The sequence below is a fragment of the Opisthocomus hoazin genome, chromosome 5 (assembly GCF_030867145.1).
Source record: "Opisthocomus hoazin isolate bOpiHoa1 chromosome 5, bOpiHoa1.hap1, whole genome shotgun sequence".
Classification (NCBI taxonomy): Eukaryota; Metazoa; Chordata; class Aves; order Opisthocomiformes; family Opisthocomidae; genus Opisthocomus; species Opisthocomus hoazin.
Window position 1 is genome coordinate 34,929,989 of NC_134418.1, and position 18,739 is coordinate 34,948,727.

The window sequence follows — 18,739 nt, forward strand, 5'->3', positions numbered from 1 at the left end:
AACTTTTGACTTTCTGCATGTTCAGAACCAGTTTATGCCTCAGTTTCCCCATCTAAGAGACTAGGGTAGCAGGGCTTTGCCAAACACAACACCCAGGAGAGGACAAGCAGAGCACACACAGACCAGTTGCAGCCCATTTCCCTCCCAGCTTTTTTAGCCATGTACAAGGTAATTGAATTCAGCTGCATTTGAATGAGTTACATGAACGCAGGGCTGGTGTAGAGCCATGATGAATCCTCTTCTCCTCCATGCTTATTCTTTCCACAATAATGTATTGCAGACCTCCAATTTTCCTCTGCTAAACATCCATGATTTTCTGACAGCTATAGAGTCTCCGGGGATTTCATATCTGAATCCGGGCAACAGACACAAAACCGGTCAGTTACGGCAGACTTCAGTAAATCAGAGTTACAAAATTTAAAGACTTCTCTATTAACCAAACTGTGCATTTTAACACAAAAATGGTTTACATCAATTACTGACAAATTACTGTAAGTCACTTTTAACAAGATCGTTTTGTTAGGGGTTCATGAAAAGGCCATAAAGCTATACTCTCTTTTTTCCTCAGTTTTAAAGTGGGCACCTCACCCCAAAGCGAGACATGCCTCCCTCTGGCAGGAGGGTGCTAACCTGTGCTCGCAAACAGAAAAACACACGGACACCGAAACTCCTACAGAAGTGCTGGGGACAGTGTTAACAGACCCCTCCATATCTCCCCATGTTCTGGCTTGGGGTCTCCCTGCTAGGTAGAGAAGTGTCGAGGGCCTCCCTTCCCATTCCTGGCTCAAGGTGTCTGATTCCTCTTCCAGGGTCCAGAGGCGAAGAAAAAGGCAGCAAGTGTCCTGCACAGCCCCAGGGTCTGTCTCATGCCAAGATTTGGCACAGGAAATCATGAGAGGTCTCATTATCTAATGCTTTGTAAAATCTCACTATTTTCCTGGCAGTTATTTAGCTGACGATGACAAAAAAAACCCCACAAACTCATTTCCCTTCCCTCCATAGAGGTACCTCACCACACAGGACCTCTGCTACACATCAGAAACCAAGCACAGCAAGATACCATCTGTTTTTCCTGGATCTCCTCTGCCCTGGGCCCCTCTGTCTCCCTCCACCCTTACCTGCTTCTCTCGACAGACACCCAACCAAGGCACTCCAGAGGGCATTGCTACTGCCCAGGTCACCAGACAAGCTGTGACAACCCTCACCTCTCTCTAAGAAATCCACTCAGGGGTCTGTTCCACTCCTCTTAACCTCCCTGTTTCCATCCTCCCCTGCAAGTAAACAAGCCAGCTCCCCTCTCTACTGGCAACACCTGTGTTTCGTCATGCTCCCCTCCACTGCCTGCCCACCCCTCGCTGCCCACGTGGGTCCCTCTGGCCAGCAGCACCCCTCAGGGCTCACAGCAGCAGTCCTGGGCTATCCCAAAGAGTCAGCAAGCCAGCAACACTGGGGTTTTGGGAGGCTTTTATCAGTTTCAGCATGGGAATATCAAGCTTTCATCACACGTCTGATGTTACACGGCATTCACGTCGTGTAGAAAGGACCGGTCTGAATACATCAATCACCCCAACGCAAAAGAAAACAAAAGAGGAAAAGTATACGCCAGTGATCCTTTCTCACCAAGCAGAATAGCTAAACTTGTCTTCAGCAATCAATCAAGGCTTCAGCAAAACCTGTTCTATCAAAGACAGATGATCTTCTGCAAAAGAACAGATACCTCTGAAAACTTCATTACCATTCGTAAAGACCGAGAGTTGCCTCTTGACAGTCTCCTTAATGCAGCATAAATTTTAATAAGGTGTGCACAAATGACCAGCTACAGTGCAGCTTGCAGACTCTGCTGAGCTTTAGGAAAACAATTCTCTATGGCTCCTTTGCACCTCCTGTCCTGGTATTGCTGAAAATCTCACCTGCTAATCACACGTGGGAGAAAGAGCAGCACGCGTGTGCAGGCTCCGGGTCTGGTTTTCAGTTTACATCCATCATGCTCTTTCTAATAATCACTTGTCTCACATCAGCTGCTACAAAATCGCTTAGACAATCCAAATTGCTTTTTTGAATCATTAACTGGGTACCCAAAAACACTATTAAAAGGGGACCGTATTAAGTTCAGAAGAAATGGATAATTTTTTTCTACAGGTTCTTGGTAGGATAAGAAGATAAGGAAAAAAAAGCGCTAGGTCATCCTGTGCTTCCTAGGTCAATACACAGATACTGTAGCCAAGCCATGGAATTAATTGTTAGCATTATATTTGTCTTTTTTTTTTTTTCGATCTTGGTGTATTGTGTGTTATGGATCACTTTATGCAAAAGTTTGGATTTCTACAAATCTTCTACTAGTACTACACCAATTGTAAAATTAGGACTTGTACTTTATTATCAGGCACACTGATTATTAAATTCTGGTATCTTGATAACACTGATAAAGAAACAGCTCACAGTAACATTGATCTGTGTGAAGGATACCCAGGCATGTGAAGGCTCACTTCATTTGGAAGGAGACCACAATAAAACCTAAGTTCAAAATGAAAAATAGATATGTAAGAGTGCAACAGAAATGTCTCACTAAGGTACGAGTTTCCCTTGGATTCAGCCTGCCACTGCCTTACACTAACACAGTTCCTGTATAACAAACCAAAATAAGTTTCATTGCTTTTAGTCACTGTGGCTTGTGTGCCTGCACCCTGGGAAGATCATCAAGCAGCCGCTGCGTGACCGCCGAGGTACAAGGAGAAAGTGGCCTCCCAGCACGGCGGGTACGTCTCACATGGCACGCATCTCTCACCCTAATGCAGCAGTTCATGCCATTTCAGCACACGCAGGGCTCCAGTCTGAAGAGGAGAGACTCTTATCCCAGGTCAGGCGCAGTCTACGGTCATGAAAAGCTAAAGATGAGAGAAAGACCCTTGGATGAGACCAGTCCAAAGCACCGAGCAGGTGGTGGGAGACAGGCAATGAAAGAAGTCCTCAGATTTGCTAGTATCATCTTTCAACAACCGTTCCAGTTCATATTCTGCCTCCTGACTGCACTATTGAAAATTAAATCAAAGGCAGGCAACTGAGTACTTTTAATTCTATATCCATTTTTCTTGAACAGAGCACCCCTCGCTGGCACAGGAACACACCAAGCTTGTCATCACCCCATTGCAGCAATCTGGAGAGAGAGGTCGGATTAGGAGGTATCTCACTAACTGCTCTAGAAAATCTGAGCACAAGGAAAGTAATATTTACACCAAGGAAAGTAAGGTTTAAAGTTCAGCAGGAGATGCCTGCTGGCACACACCAATTTTCAGGTATTAAATAGGTGTGAGTACACCTTAGTGATTACAGTAGGTTTGCAGTTAATTCAGCATTTAAAGCATTTATATTGAATGCTCTTGGAAGAGCAGAAGTGCCATTTACTAACACAGAGATTAAGTAAAGCCTTGTGCACAAGGACTGGAATTAAAAGTAATTTGTTTTTCTCTATCATCTGGTATCTTCAGCAAGCAGGGACTCAGTCTTTTAAGCCTTTTTGCAGAGTCCTGCTTCTGTCAAGACAGGTTCAGAAAAAGAGTACAAAATAAATTTCTAAAAACACATATAAAGACAGAAATGATAAATTAAGCAGAACAAGGGCATATGTTTTATCCTGGATTATTAAAAAAAAATTCAGAAAAAGTGGAATATCATTTTAAGACCATTGTCATTGACATGCTCTGTTCTGAAGAAGTTTATTTTTCTGAAATCAAAAATAAAGTACACGCATTTTCAAAGAGAAGTCACCTGAAGCATATGCTGCAGAATTTCACTAAAAGTCACACTGAAAATATATAACCTTTGGACTTGTGAGTCTTTCCTTAAACAATTCCTCCAATAATTGTCTAGGTCTCTCACAGAACTGAATCATACTTCAATTTTTTGTAACTATGTCAAGTAACTTATTCCCCATTTTGTAAAACTTTCAGTCACTACCATGAGGGAAGCTAAAATATCAGTCTAACAAAAAAATATTTTCTTCTGTAAGCCCAAATCAGATGGACCATCATATTCTGTATTGAAAGCTTTGTGCGTTCAGAGTCCTTGCCAGCTTTCTGAAAAAAAAAGGATCAGGTCTTTTCTGCAGGAGTAATATGCAACTGTAAGGCCTTGTCTGACGACCTTCTTCCCTTTCAAACTTCTTCTTTGCACCATGGGATCTAGAGAGCTTTCTGAAAATGGAAACAGATTTGTATCCACCCACTCAAGTTCAGGAGCCGGGACTCTCAAACCAGCACCAAGTCTTCCGAGCGTGACACAAGTCACAGGAGCAGGTGGCTCAACTCAGATGTGCCAGCACGCCTGAACACAGAAAACCTCTTTGGCTGAAGTCCCACCAAGGCACCTCAAAACAAGTCTTAAATAACTGTCAAAGTTTCAATAGTCCTCCATAGAGGCAGATTTTCAAAGTATAATTTGAGAGATGCAACAACATTTGAAGGGAAGCAAAAGAATAAAGGGTTTCCTGGGAATGCCAAGAAATTAAAGCTACTAAGCAGGTCTTGTGCAGCTGTGGCTGTGAGTAGAGAAAATACTCATACCAGATTAACCATCAGAAAAAGAAACAGATGCTTGTATTTATTTTAGAGTATTTGCAAATGCCCAAAGTAGGACATTTCTGGCATAATTCTTCAGGCTTCACCAGAAATTATTTTGGTCCCCTGAGCCTTTGTGTCTTTTAATCCAGAGATGGGAAAAGAGGTGATTACATAGTTGGTGCCTCTTCATAAAAGCACAGCTTTATTCCCTCTTGTGCACTGCCTACTTTTCAATATACAAACATTGAGCTTTGTGTGTTTTTCTTGGAAGATTATTTCTTGACAACACACCTTATCATCAAGTACTTTCTCCTGCTATTAGTTTTACTAGTCCCTACCTGTACTCTGTGTCATTGTGCCTAGTTACAGGTCATGCTAAGTCATCTTCTTCCTCCGTGTTTGTATCTTTCGAGTATCTGCATGTGATGGTGTTCCCCTATAGCTGCCAGCTAACAAAAGCATACCTATTTAACTATTTTATTCTTTCCTTCTTAATTCCCCAAAGGCTTTTCTTTGCTCTCATCTGAATTCCCTCTGGTTGTCAACAACAGCCTAGTAATGAAGTGTCCTGACAGTGCCTGGCACATTAGGGCTGAACAGAGGGGAGACATGCCCCCCTCCTAGGACAGGATACCTATACAGTTCAGCAACACACCGGACACTTTTGTTGGTTTGCAAACTCAAGATTAATTTACTACTAATGATCATATCTTGTCTTTCTCTTACCTTGCAGCTTATTTGTTTACGTCTTCCCAAAATGATTCATCTGGCTAATCTTTGGCTTGCTTCTGATTCTCCTCAATGATTAAACAAAACAATGCACGTCTTTCGAAGTCGGACACCAGGAATTTAGGAAGTTCCCAGAAGAGCTGTGGACAGTGGGACAGGCACTCTTTGTGCAAGAGGTGGCCTGCCCTCCTCTCTGAGCAAATGGACAAGAGGCTATCGGCAGCATCAGTCTTCATTTGGAAAAATAATCAGATACAACATCCGCACAGAAGAGCTCCATCGCCACTCACCTTTCTGCCCTGTGACCATACCACCAGAAAGGAAGGTGCTGCCTCCACAGCTGTGCCCTAAAATCCGTATCAAGAAATAGAAATTCATTTGAATGGTGCAGATGTTTGATGCCACTTGTGTATGTGATGCCAAACAACTCCCCTGCTTGTCCTTCCAAATTGTGCTGCGAGTGACAGCATTGAAATACGGAGATCACTTACGAGGAGCTCTCATCTTACTCGCATGGGAAGTTTGAGGTATTTATTCATACACTGCAAGTATTTGTGAAATTAGTACATTTGAGATGCAGTCCTAGTACCAAAACAAGACAAAGCAAAGAGCTGAGAATCCTCTGACATCCAGCTGTTTAACTGAGTAATGCCTCCCCAAACTTTTCTATTGCCCTATGTTGGTGTAAAATGCGTATATGTCAGAGAAGAATCATCTATTAGTTTCCATTTTCCAGATAAAGACAACTCAGCCTGTGCCCTGTCAGTCACACTTGTGAAGACCCATTACAAAAATCAGATTATCTCAGTTCCATGCAACGCAGTAAGTATGAAGTGCTTCTGCAAATCAAGTTATTATAAGTGCCCCAACCATTCGCATGATTTGAAATACTTTAGGGCCACTTATCTGCAAAGTCAGCTGGGTAGAAAGGTAATCTCTTTGTGCTCAGGCAGAATATGCTTTACAGTTTTATGGCTACTTATATTAAATGAGCAAAACTATTACCCACTCTTCTTTCTAATCACTGGTGTGAGGCCAAAGCCATTTCCACTGTTTTCATGGAGGAAGAACAAGAAAACCATATAGATACAAGGTTGACTGGTCACAGGCAGGAAAAGCTACACAGTACTGTTTTCTCACCATTTTCCCACGGCTTTGAAAAAGCCCACCCAAGAGTGCAGAAGGGCAATTGGGCCACCAGGCACTAGGAGAAGGCACGGCAGGACTAGAGAGAATTGAGGCTCTGGCCCTTGCCCGTGCACCCATTCTGTGGGAATTTGACAGATACAGGCAGTTTCCTTCAACCAAGCTGAATTTTTCCTTGTCGCCCTGTGTGCTGAAAACCTCCAGGTTGAGGAGCACACTGGGCATGGGGGAGCGCTGCCGCTCCTGCCTGCATGGCCCAGTTACGGCCTGAGGATGCAAGAACCATGGAAGGGCCACCATGGGCAGTGGAAGCCACAGTCCTGACTTCACCAGCTCCTAACAGCTGGCTACAGACAGCAAATCCTTGTGGCCTGAGGTGTGTGAGGCAGGATGGCATCAGCTCCAACCCTCCCGTACTCCTAGCCCCGGTAAAATGTCCTATGACTCGCAAAGTCCCTGGCAAGCAGGACTGCATGTTGGGACAGCCCGTACAGGAGAGGACAAGGTCCATAATGATGCAAATGACTGACATAAAGCACAGAGTGTGCAACAATCTCAGAAGCTTGCAGTGAAAAGCCAGTGCCAGCCATATGGCAGAAGAGCCAGAGCAATGCCAACACCCTCTGGGGGAGGGCCTCTCCCACTTGCTTTTAACGTTACCCCTGCACTCTCAACAGGTTCTTTCCCCCAGGCCAAGTCACCCAGCAGTAAGCAGAAGCAGAAGAGGGCTCAGATTCACTGCAGCAAGGGCTGAGGAGCCGGAATATCATATGGGCACTGCGGCCTCTAACTGGCCTTGTCCTCACAGCAACGCTGCCTTGCAACAGAGAAAGGCACACTAGGCGTGATTAAGGCAGACTGTACCGAGAGGCGCTTGTCTGAATTGGCAGCATTCTGCCCTGTAAAATACACCCCACAGCAGTGCTGGGGACCCGGCTGCCTGCTCTTACACAGCCAGACCACCCCCAACAACTGCCATCTCATGTGACATAAACAAAACCCTCACCCTAAACCCCAGGTATTCAAACAAGAACGCCAGCTCTATAGTACTTCTAAAATATGTTCCTTTTGCCAAGCTTACTGCACAGCTGTTAGCACCTACCCTTAACTTCTCCACATGTCCTTTCTGTAAGGACAAATCTGTGTCCACCCTTTGCCACGGTGCAGAAACCCACTGCAGAGCGTTACCTTCTCGCCCTGTGTAAGTGCAAGGTGGTTCACTTTGGTGTCTGCCAGCTGGCACTCCGATGGCTCAGTAACCTCAAGCCTAACGTAGTGCGTTACCAATCAATTTCCCTTTGCCTCACAGACCCAGCAGGAATCTACGTGCCATTCCAGCCATTCCAAGTCATTCCTAAATCCTCCTCTCATAGATTTTTGTACTAATGAATGCGGGAATGGTGAGAGGATCTTGTAAATCAACGACTGGATCAAAACTTGTGTCAGGACGAATGGTGATACACAACCACGCAACTCACACTTGCTTGAGGTCTTCTCTGAAAGCCACTATGGTACAACAGAGTGATCAAAAACAATGCTGTGAGAGGGCAATGAAAGGTCTGCCTCAAACATGAGTTTCGTACAGGCGCAGCAGCAAAGTTGCTTCCTCCATGCCCCCGATGCCCAGCACAGGGTAAAGGCAGCCGGCAGAAAGGTGCACCATGGCCCAGGGCTGCCTGGCTGCTCTGCGCGGACACCAGCCCCGGACAGTGCTGTGCTGGGGCTGAAGTGGTCCGTGGGGACATCAGGGATGGGGAGCAGTCAGCCGTGGGATGTTGCCAGGTCTGTCCCCACCTACAGGGAGTGAAGCCTGCTTAGTGTTTTAGCCATATGAGAGAATAACCCCTGGAGGAAAACTGGGTTAGACGTGGTTAAAGTAAAAAAAAAAAAGTCATTTAAAAAGGTGTCATCTTCTGCACTGGAAAACGCTAAACTTAAAAATGCCCTGACTGGGTGAAATTCAGATCTTCGTACGCCAGAGTAAAGCCAACACTGTCTCTTCCGCAGAGGGCCGAGGGGAGTTCGGCAATACTTTGCCACAGAGTAAAAGCTGCCGGGCGAGCTCGCCTGCAGGTTTCCCCTCAGTTTTGCGCGGCAGCCGCAGCCGCTCCAGAGCGAGCGGGGGCCGGGGGCGGTCGGGGCAGCGCTCCGGCGGGGGCAGCGGGCGGAGCGGGAGCCACGCAGCGCGCCCGGCCGGTGCCTTCCCGGGGGACGCGGCGAAGCGGCGGCGGCCGCGGTCCCTCCCCGCCCCGGGCCGCCCGGAGCAGCGGCGGACTCACCTGCGGGGCGGCCCGGGGCGGCGGCGGCTCACAGCTCCGGGCAGGCGGCCCAGGGCTGCCGCGGCGGCGGGCGGCGGCGCGGGGGGGCGCCGGGGGCGCCGCCGGGCGAGCCCCGCAGCTGCCGGAGCAGCAGGCAGAGCAGCAGCAGCAGCAGCAGCAGCAGCAGCAGGAAGAGCGCCAGGTAGAGGAGCAGGTTGAGCTCCCGCTCCATGCCGCCCGCCGCCCGGCTCGGCGCGGCTCCGCTCCCGGTGCCGCCCGGAGCCTCCTCCCCTGCGGCAGGGCGGCCGGCGGGCGGAGGGCCGGGCAGCACGGGGCAGCGGGAGGGCACCGGGGCCGCCCGGCGCCCGCGACTTCAGCACCCGTGGTCGCAGCTGGGGCGCGCTGGCCGTGCCGCTCGGGCTCAGGTCCTGCGTTTCACACACGTCCACCAGCACAGGCCCACCAGCCCCGAACTTTGTCGGTGTCAGGAAACGCCTCTCCTCAAAGACGTCTGAGAACCTTCCCCTCGCCCGGGAGCGAAAACACTTCTCAGGTGTTGCCACGGGAATAGAAAAGTTACTCAGATTTTTTGCCACTTGACTCGGATTTTGGTGAGCGAAATAATTGTGATGGACCCACCACGACTTTTGCTTTGGAGGTGATTAAAAAACATACTTTAAAAATACCAGATGGCCTTTGTCAATACTGCATCTCTAACATCTGGCTGTCGGTCAGGGAACAGGGCCACCGCCCGCAGAGCCGAGGGACCCACCTGGTTAGGCCCAGCATGACCCGGTGGCTCCTGCACCGGCTGTTGGAAATGCTCCGCTCAGTGCCTCAGCCTGCAGACTGAACAGACAGGTTACCGAGGAGCGCGATGCCCGCGGCGGATCACTGGGCACCTCTGGACAGCGGCACCAATCGGAAAAAAAATCAGACATATTTCACACTCCCAAACTATCGCATCTGATCTCCCTCTGCTTGTCCCTGCTCCACAAAGACCACGAGTGCGCTGAGGCTGCAGGAGAGCAGATGAGGCGGAGGGGGTGGAGGGATGCCAGCTGGCTGCTGTCCTCAGGGAAAACCCCACCCACACTTTCTGGGTACCATCTGTCCGCTTGCCCACACGATTCATCTCGGCTCAAGTCAGATCCCCAGTGCCTCCACAGTTTTATAAGCGTCGGAACTCAAATTTCAGAGTGAACACAAGCACTGCTGCATATATCGCGAATTTTGTCAGGGCCATACAAAGTGGGTTATTTCCTGAAGAAATACATCTAAAAAAATGCACAAATTCTACGTTGCAAAGCCTCCCAAATTCTCACGTAAGTATGGCATCACGGCAAGTTTAAGCTAAGGAGATAACTACATATTGAGTTACCATTTTACACTGAATCTTCTATCCTTATTGGACTTGTAGAATACTACCTTCATAATAATACTTACACAATTTTAAGCAATTTGGGAAAATGATCATTCATCTCTCCTTCAAGTAGCAAAAATTCATTCTGACATCTTCATCAATACTGTAGAATACATTATCTGGTGGAAAAAGGAAAGGCCAGCATCCATCATCCTCCAGGGCTCACACATCCCGGCTCTGTGCTTTCTCAGGCACAATAATTACCACTTTCCCATTTCGCTTGTATTATTGGTGAGGAATTGAACTACTCAAAACATGGCTTTCTTATCAGTGTTTCTTTGCAAGGAATTAAGAATTAGGATCTTTGGGAAATATGGCGAGATTAACGCTTGCATTTGATACGCACAGAATACTGGTCAGCAGCCCTGTAAGAGACAGCCTGCTTTTGCGCAAGAGACACTGCTGATGCGATGCCTTGTGAGTGGCTGTTGTACACAACAGCGGGTACTGCTAAACCATGCTTTTAAACTTTAATGATGACTCCATTTTGAGATACAACTGTAAATGTGAAATTGTATTTAAAATCAGCTCAATCAACAAAAAGATACATTGTTTTGGGGATTGCATCTGAAAGTTCTTAAAGCTGTACGGAAGAGAAATAGTTCATCTTCTTCTACTAATAAAATGTTTTGCTTCATCCTACAACTCAGTAATGCAGGCTGTTTCTTATAGTCTGAGCAGGAAAGTATAACACGCAACCAAAATAAGCATATTCTAGAATTCCTCCCCAATCCTCACTCCTCACCTATAGAAGCAGTCAGGCTCTACAGAACAATGGCAACAGAATTACATAGAAGAGGCATATGCATAAATTTTCTAAAATGTAGCTCCTGATTTAAAATAAACATTTTAGTACCAAGATTTATTGGTCTCAAAAGAGGTTGTCCATATAGAACAACAAAAAGACTTTCCTGGAAAAGGTTATGACTTTCAGCATTTCAAGTAACACGGTGGTCCAGATTAATTTCTGGTTTGTAACAGATACTTAGAAGCTGAATAAGTAGGAGAAATAATTGAAAAGAGATGTTCTGATTTAATGGTTTAAGTTGATCATTTATTATTTATCCCCCTTATCCTGGGGCTGATAGCACCCTTCCTGTAATTGCATCCAGACACGCTGTTCTAACATGGTTACAGCTGGCAATGCTGCGCATGCAGTCAGATTTTCCTCACACGTTTGTAACCAAACATACATATTCATCTGGTTATCACTCTGAGTCACCGTGGCACTGTGGAGAATATGGGAATGGGGATGATAACGGTTTGTCAGAGCTGCAAAGCTGGGCAGATTCAATTCATAGGCAGCAGAAATCCAGATCACATTAATCCGAGCTCTGTAGATACTTCTTCCACCAATACACCAGCAGCAGCGTGATCTGGCATTCGAGACTAACAGAACTGTGGACTGTGAGAAGGATGGCTCAACACTCAACTGAATTATTCAAATTCAAATCCAGGTTTCAAAAAACACAATTATCCCTTAATTTTATTAAATGTGCTACCATCTCTCATGGATCAGATGTGACATATGAGCTTTTCAGTAGTCTGGATTTCCTCTGCGTTGTAGGAGTATCAATATGTGGGATGAGATCACACGTATGTGGTATCAGCAAATATTTTCTGTCTTCTTTTCCAGTAGAAAAAAAAAAAGTCTCAAAATTATATTCACTTCTTTTTAACACTCCTGAGTTCTTGTATCAAGGCAGTATTTAACCAGTTTACCAAGCGCTTTTTGTTTACAATTTTGAATTATTTTTGCCTACTCTATGTGAAAAAAAACTACAGTGTCTACTTGAACATGAACATATGCTACTTTTTAAGAGAATTTGAAGATGCTTCTAAAAGGTCTGAAAATCTTAAACACCCCTAAAATCTTAATCCAGACATTGATTTTGTATGTTCAGAGCCTTCAACTCTAGCTGTAACAATTTTGGCTTAACATGACACTTAACTCAGCAACTGTTTTCACTTGAATCAATAAAAATCATGAACGCAGTTTGTGTGGAGACAGAGAAATCGCAGGATGTGGAGACAGTAGACCTCTTGGTATTTAGCTATTGTGCTGAGATTCAAAGCCGCAGATTGCTCTCACATGGTGGCAGGACAGCACTTCGGTCATTTCAGTAGCTCTTCGGAAGACTACAGAGCGAAACAGGCAGCAGCAGCAAAAAAAGAAGGGGTGTAATTTCTTTCCCCAAAACTTTGTTGCTTATCTAGAATCCAGCCTCGCAAATACTTCCCACTTTCCCAAAAGGATTGCTGGGAGCTGGGAAGTGCTGAATGCAGCACTGGCTACAGGATCAGAACTTTTGGTGTGAGTCTTTGGTGAAAAAAACTTCTTTCACAAGAATAATAAAACCCAGGAGATTATGTGAAGGCTAAGTATGGTTGGAAACAGCAAGAATATTTTTGGAGTTTATTCAGAAATCTAGCCTATGAAAGATGACCAAACATCCATCAAGCAGATGAAGCAGAAGTTATTACCAACTTGCTTTAAGCTGGTATTATATATATATATATATATAAGTGTACCCTCAGCAAGTTTGCAGATGACACCAAGCTGAGTGGTACGGTTGATACACCAGAAGGATGGGATGCCATCCAGAGGGACCTGGACAAGCTGGAGAGGTGGGCCTGTGTGAACCTCATGAGGTTCAACAAGGCCAAGTGCAAGGTCCTACACCTGGGTCAGGGTAATCCCCAGTATCAATACAGGCTGGGGGATGAAAGGATCCAGAGCAGCCCTGCTGAGAGGGACTTGGGGGTACTGATAGACGAAAGGCTGGACATGAGCCGGCAATGTGCACTGGCAGCCCAGAGGGCCAACCGTGTCCTGGGCTGCATCAAGAGAAGCGTGGCCAGCAGGTCGAGAGAGGTGATTCTGCCCCTCTACTCTGCTCTGGTGAGACCTCACCTGGAGTACTGCGTTCAGCTCTGGAGCCCTCAGCACAAGAAGGACATGGAACTGTTGGAGCGGGTCCAAAGGAGGGCTACAAAAATGATCCGAGGGCTGGAGCACCTCTCCTATGAGGACAGGCTGAGAGAGCTGGGCTTGTTCAGCCTAGAGAAGAGAAGGCTGCGGGGAGACCTGATTGCAGCCTTTCAGTACTTAAAGGGAGCCTATAGGAAAGATGGGGACAATCTTTTTAGTAGAGACAGCAGTGACAGGACGAGGGGTAATGGTTTTAAACTAAAACAGGGTAGGTTTAGGCTGGATATAAGGAATAAATTTTTTACAATGAGAGTGGTGAAACACTGGAACGGGTTGCCCAGAGAGGCAGTGGAGGCCCCATCCCTGGAAACACTCAAGACCAGGTTGGACAGGGCTCTGAGCAACCTAATCTAGTTAGCAGTGTCTCTGCTCGCTGCGGGGGGGTTGGACTAGATGACCTCTAGGGGTCCCTTCCGACCCAAAACTTCCTATGATTCTATGATTTCTATGATTTGGATGATTTGCTGACAGTTCTGGGTCCCTTTTTTGGAGTAAAATTACTGTAGCATACATATTAGGCAACTACTTTCCTAAAAATCAGCCGTGCAAGCTGTGACACCTTCCTTCTAATAAGTAAGGGACAAACGTGCTTACGGCTCTGCTTCAGATACAGAGCTTGTTTAAGTGCTCCTCTGGCTCAGGGCCAGAATACCCCACACCTCGCTGCATCAAGCTGGTACGCAAGCTGTACTGTTCATGCTTTGTTTCTGCCAGCTGCATTGCTTGCAGTGATCACCTATCCTCCCATCTGCGTGTAACTGTATCTGTTTCAAATCCTCACAGGCTTGCATAACAACAAATTATAAATTATATTATTGCATCTATGCAGAGCCTTTCTTCCCAAATAATCTTGTAAGCTGAACTACTGCATATATCATGTTGCACATATGTGTGTAAATGTGTATACTGGAGGCACTGGCGAGCAGGACTTGCAGCTAACCAGCAAAGGCACGTTACAGTTAAGGCTACCATGAAAAGAGAAGATCAAGTTTTTATTTATTTTTATTAGGCCATAAAACGTGGTTTCTGGAAGCTTGCCATCAAGATGCTGAAATACTGATGCAGTTTGTTTTTTTCTTCAGTCCTCAAATATGATTTTCCCTCATGGCTCAGTTCGGTAAGATAATCCAATTCAAGCATTTCAGCCTACAGAGCATTCATCTCAGATGAAGAAACGCTTCTATATGGGCACAATAGATCATTAGGCTCTTCTTCCTGACAACTCCTGCTTTAGCCTAAGTGCCTGTGATTTATTCACTCATTTATTCACTCTGCAGTGTAAAACACTCATTCCTTTTCTTTCTGGTTTCAAACACCCAGCGTATTTCTATTACTTGATTACAATTGTAACTCTGCCTTTCACCGTACCGGAATGTAGTAATTGCTCAACTTCTATTAACCTGTTATATTGACCTTTTTTTCCATGCTGTGATTTTATGCCTCCTTAATTTGTGCATGAAATTCTTTACCCTTCCTAGCACATGTGCATGCACAAAATCTGTAAAGCAGACTTTGTGCAAAGAAGATGGCACGAATCAAAGGAGATAGCTGATTTCCAGCCCCCCCCACAAAACTTGGTTCCCCTGGAATCGCATCCATCTCCTCCTGAAATTCACCATCAACTTCTCTGTGTACTAATCTGGAACAGCACCAGCACCAGCTGCAAAAATCCACCATACCTGCCTCCCCAGCAATATAGGTATAATTAGCACTTCTGGAAATGCCTCTGACGTATTATTGCAAGAAAACCTGATGCAAATGACTGAGAACACAGTTGAACATTCAGGTTTGGTGTCAAAAATGTGACTCCTTTGAAAATACTATTTCAAACAGAGTTATAAGCTGTTATAAAACTTCTTTTGCAAAGAAGCTGTTGTTGTGATTTGCTAAGCAACCAGACTGCAACTCCTCAGCAGCCCAAACACTCAGTCGCTTACTTCTGTCAAGAGGAGCGATGCCAAAAGGCACATTGCCACCAGCCCGACCGATCAAGGCACATGACAGTTCACTGGGAGAGCTGGGACAGGAATTTTTGCCACTGGCGCCCCAAGCACAAATCCCAGCATATGCCCAAGCTGAAATTTTTGTAATTGATGGAGAGTAACACAGTTAGAAGGCTCCTACAAACAATACAAACCCTTCCTAGGTTGTTGATAGTAACTGAAGTTTCATGAAAAAATGTTTCATGCCTTGTTCCACAAAACGAGTTTTCATTTTGACTGCTCCATCAAGCAACCACTTAGAGTAAAAATTCCACTGTCTATACAGCTTGCAAGATCAGTACATTTTAACCCATATGAATAATTTGTTGAGTAACACATCTATTGCCAGATTTCAATTCTCTTTCTCAAGGGGTAGGCAATACAAACATTTTTTAAGAGTATCAGAGTGATTTTAAGTATTACCATTCTCTTGCAAAGTCTGCCAATGAAAACATAACAAAGCCATGCTGGTGAATGTGAAACTAGTAAAATGGATTACTTTATCATTACCAAGATAAGCAAAATGCTGACTAAATAACACAGTGAAAGCCAAGGAAGCCCTTCTCTGATCAGTATCTGAACTGCTGTATTACTCAGGTGCAGAACGCCCCGTTTAAGTGTGAAATTCAACCCCATCACCTCTTCTGTAGAAGCTATCAGAATCAAGCTAAGCTGAAAAATGTTTAAATTCAATTGCTTGCCCAATATGATGGAACTGAATACAATTACTAATGTTCCAGCTTTCTCACTTGGAGCACAAATACCAGTGATTCCAAATGGAGCTGATAGTAAGCAATTAGGCTGTAAATCCACACTCCTTTAAACCAATGCAAATAAGAAGAAAATATCATGAAATTCTTGTGAACGAGAGATGTGAAAACAAAGGTCACGTCTTCAGAGTTCATTTCTTCTAAAAACATCAGATGGCCTCACTCACCTTTTAAAACAATTGCTAATATATTCATGATAGTGATTGTCGACATTACATTAATCCAGTGAGTTGTACTTTTTCCCCCAGCAGAAAACGAGAGGAAAAGGTGGAAATAAATAGTAAGGTAAGTTGGATTTAATGTGGGTTACCACAACGGAGGTGGGGACTATTCATTGCAGAGAAGTGCTTATATCAATGTCTCCAGCATTGTATTCAAGCAAGATACAACTGCTGAGAAAGACTTCCCTGTTTGCAAATTCAGCCTTACTATGCCTGTATAGTCTTTGCCTGCTAGCCAATAAATGTTTGGTTTTTCAATGCAAAAAATGATGGCAATGTTTTCAGTGTGCATTATGTCTTACTGTAAGCTGACAGAACGGCATAGTAAGGCACTACATCCCACTACCTTTCCTATAAAATGTTCCACAAAGACATTTTCTCCTGCTTGTACACTGTCAGCGTTCCAAACCGAATCAAGATTCTGCAATTCAGACAGGGATCTCCCCGTGTTGCCTGTCATCACCACTAACAATCTGGCTGCCTGCCAGATCAGGTGTCTAGTGAAACCTCTGCAACCTCACTGATTTCGTGGGTTTATTGGATGGCCCTTTAATCTGAAATTAGAAACAAAGAGCAGCAAGGAAATAATATAGTTCATTTCTATTCAGCCACTTAAACTGAGCTTGTCAGATAAAATAATACTGCTCCTAACAGTAAACAACTAACATCAGAACCTTTGAATACACGCAGGACTCAGATTCTGAGGAATGAGGTATCTTTTTTAAATAAAGCACAAACAACTTTGCAGCGCTGAACTAACAGCTGAAGTTCCTCATGGGAGAGTTTAACCATCCCAGCAGATGCTGAAAAGGCAACATAGCAGGACTATGTTTACCAAGATAATTGTGTTCACTGAGATGTAACAAGATCTCAGATCTCTATTTCTATTATAAAATGACAGAAATATTTCACAATCCGGCTTCCTGCAAATACTATTGCTTACAACATGGGTGAAAATGGGCTCCTAATAAGTATATGGACAAATACAAAATGACAGCACACAAAAGATGTAAGAAAAAGTATTCAAGGTGTTAATTTATGGCTTTAGCCTGGGTTTACTTGAATATGCAAAAAAAAAATACCCTTCAGTGCAACTGAATTGTCTGGAATTTGTAGTGAGTTTCTGTGAAAGCAACATAAAGACTTCAGTGCAACAAATGAAATTTATCAGTGTGACAGGAAAGGATTTACAGCAACATAACAGGCAAAAAGTTTAAATTAAACATTAAAAATGCAAAGCTTATAGTTACATCCCATTTCTTTCAGAAGCTTGCCTTTTTTGTTCTTCAACTTACATGTTTGCCAAAATATTCCCTCAAGTGTTTCCTGAGCTTTATTTCACACATTATATCTGCCGGCTAATATTAAATGAAACAACTCAAAATATACTTGTTTTCTGTGATTTAGAAACACTGTTTAACATTTTACCCAACTGTGCATAACTCAGAAATTAGCTCTGCAGTTAAAATTAGCGCTCAGAAAATAATTTCCTTGTTATCAAATCTTAGGTGATTGCAGGTCATTAGTACCTAACCTTTACTTTTCATGTAAAAAGCTGCACCAACCAAAGCACAGCAGGAATTAGGGTGACAAATACAAAGCAAACTTGGTCCCAGTGGAAGCATTTTTTTTCAGTGATTGCAAAGCAGCTGGAATTTAACCCCAAACATTCACTAATGAGTATTATCACTGAATTTAAACAATAGAAAAAGCAACACCAGACAGAATTTCTACCAAAGGACTGCCGGTCAAACTCCAAGGTAAGCACCCAATCAACCATATAGCAGTGATCAGACAGAACCTTATGCCAAATGTTACCGTATTTGGGGCTAGAGAATAAGTTTCAAGTGTTTGATCATTTTGTTCCTTATTGTTGCTTCACATGTAGTGCCATTTGGGAAAACTATTTGCTTGGTTTTGTCCCTACAGCAAGAGGGCCATTTTGTAATCTCATCAATATTCTTTTACACTGAATTCATTTATCCTAATCTGAAAACACAAAACCAGTATGGAAAAAAATCTGACAGCACTTGTCCTCACTTGTACTACTTGAAGTTTCTGAACCATGACTCACTTTTTAGTTTGCACTAGAACTTCAGTGTCTTAACAAGATTTAAAAAGACAGTAGAACTGAGGTATTTCAACAATTTTGTGTGAGAGAAGCCAGAGTGTCCGGGGCTTAACATTGGTGGAAGATCCGGTAACCGATTTTCCCCTTTCAACTCAAATGGAGTTCCAGAGCTACTTGTAAAGGCCTGGAGTTTTTACTTACGGGCAAGGCTTCAGAACAACAGGAAAGGCTGTTCTTCTGCCAAAGTGGGTAACAGGAAGGGATATTCCTCTGACAAATGCGAAGCTGCTGTTGCGTTTTTGCCCACAGCACTAACTGCTTTGCTCGCGCTCCCGGCCCGGCCGCCTCCTAGGGGCTGCAGGCGCAGGCACATCTCGGAGACTGGGCACTACAACAGCGTTAACCACTCGGAACGTCTGCGACCGTTTTGTTTTTTTAATTCCCGACGGTTTCCCCGACGACCGGCACTTCCGTCACCAGCCCACACGGCCTCTGTCCCTCCTGCCGCCAGCCGCGACGGGTCGGCTACCGCAACAGCCCCGTCCCGCGCCCCGCTCTGGGCAGCTGTCCGCCCACGGCGAGGCAGGCCCC

General features: G+C 44.8%; 1 protein-coding gene across 1 annotated transcript in view; it reads right to left on the bottom strand.

The window, feature by feature from the left end:
• ANXA5 (annexin A5) overlaps positions 1–18,427 on the bottom strand; it is a 55,948-nt gene extending 37,521 nt beyond the window's left edge. The window contains exon 1 of the mRNA XM_075420918.1: positions 18,350–18,427. The gene's annotated coding sequence lies outside the window, so the exon portion shown is untranslated. The remainder of the gene's footprint in view (positions 1–18,349) is intronic.
• Positions 18,428–18,739: the final 312 nt, after the last annotated feature.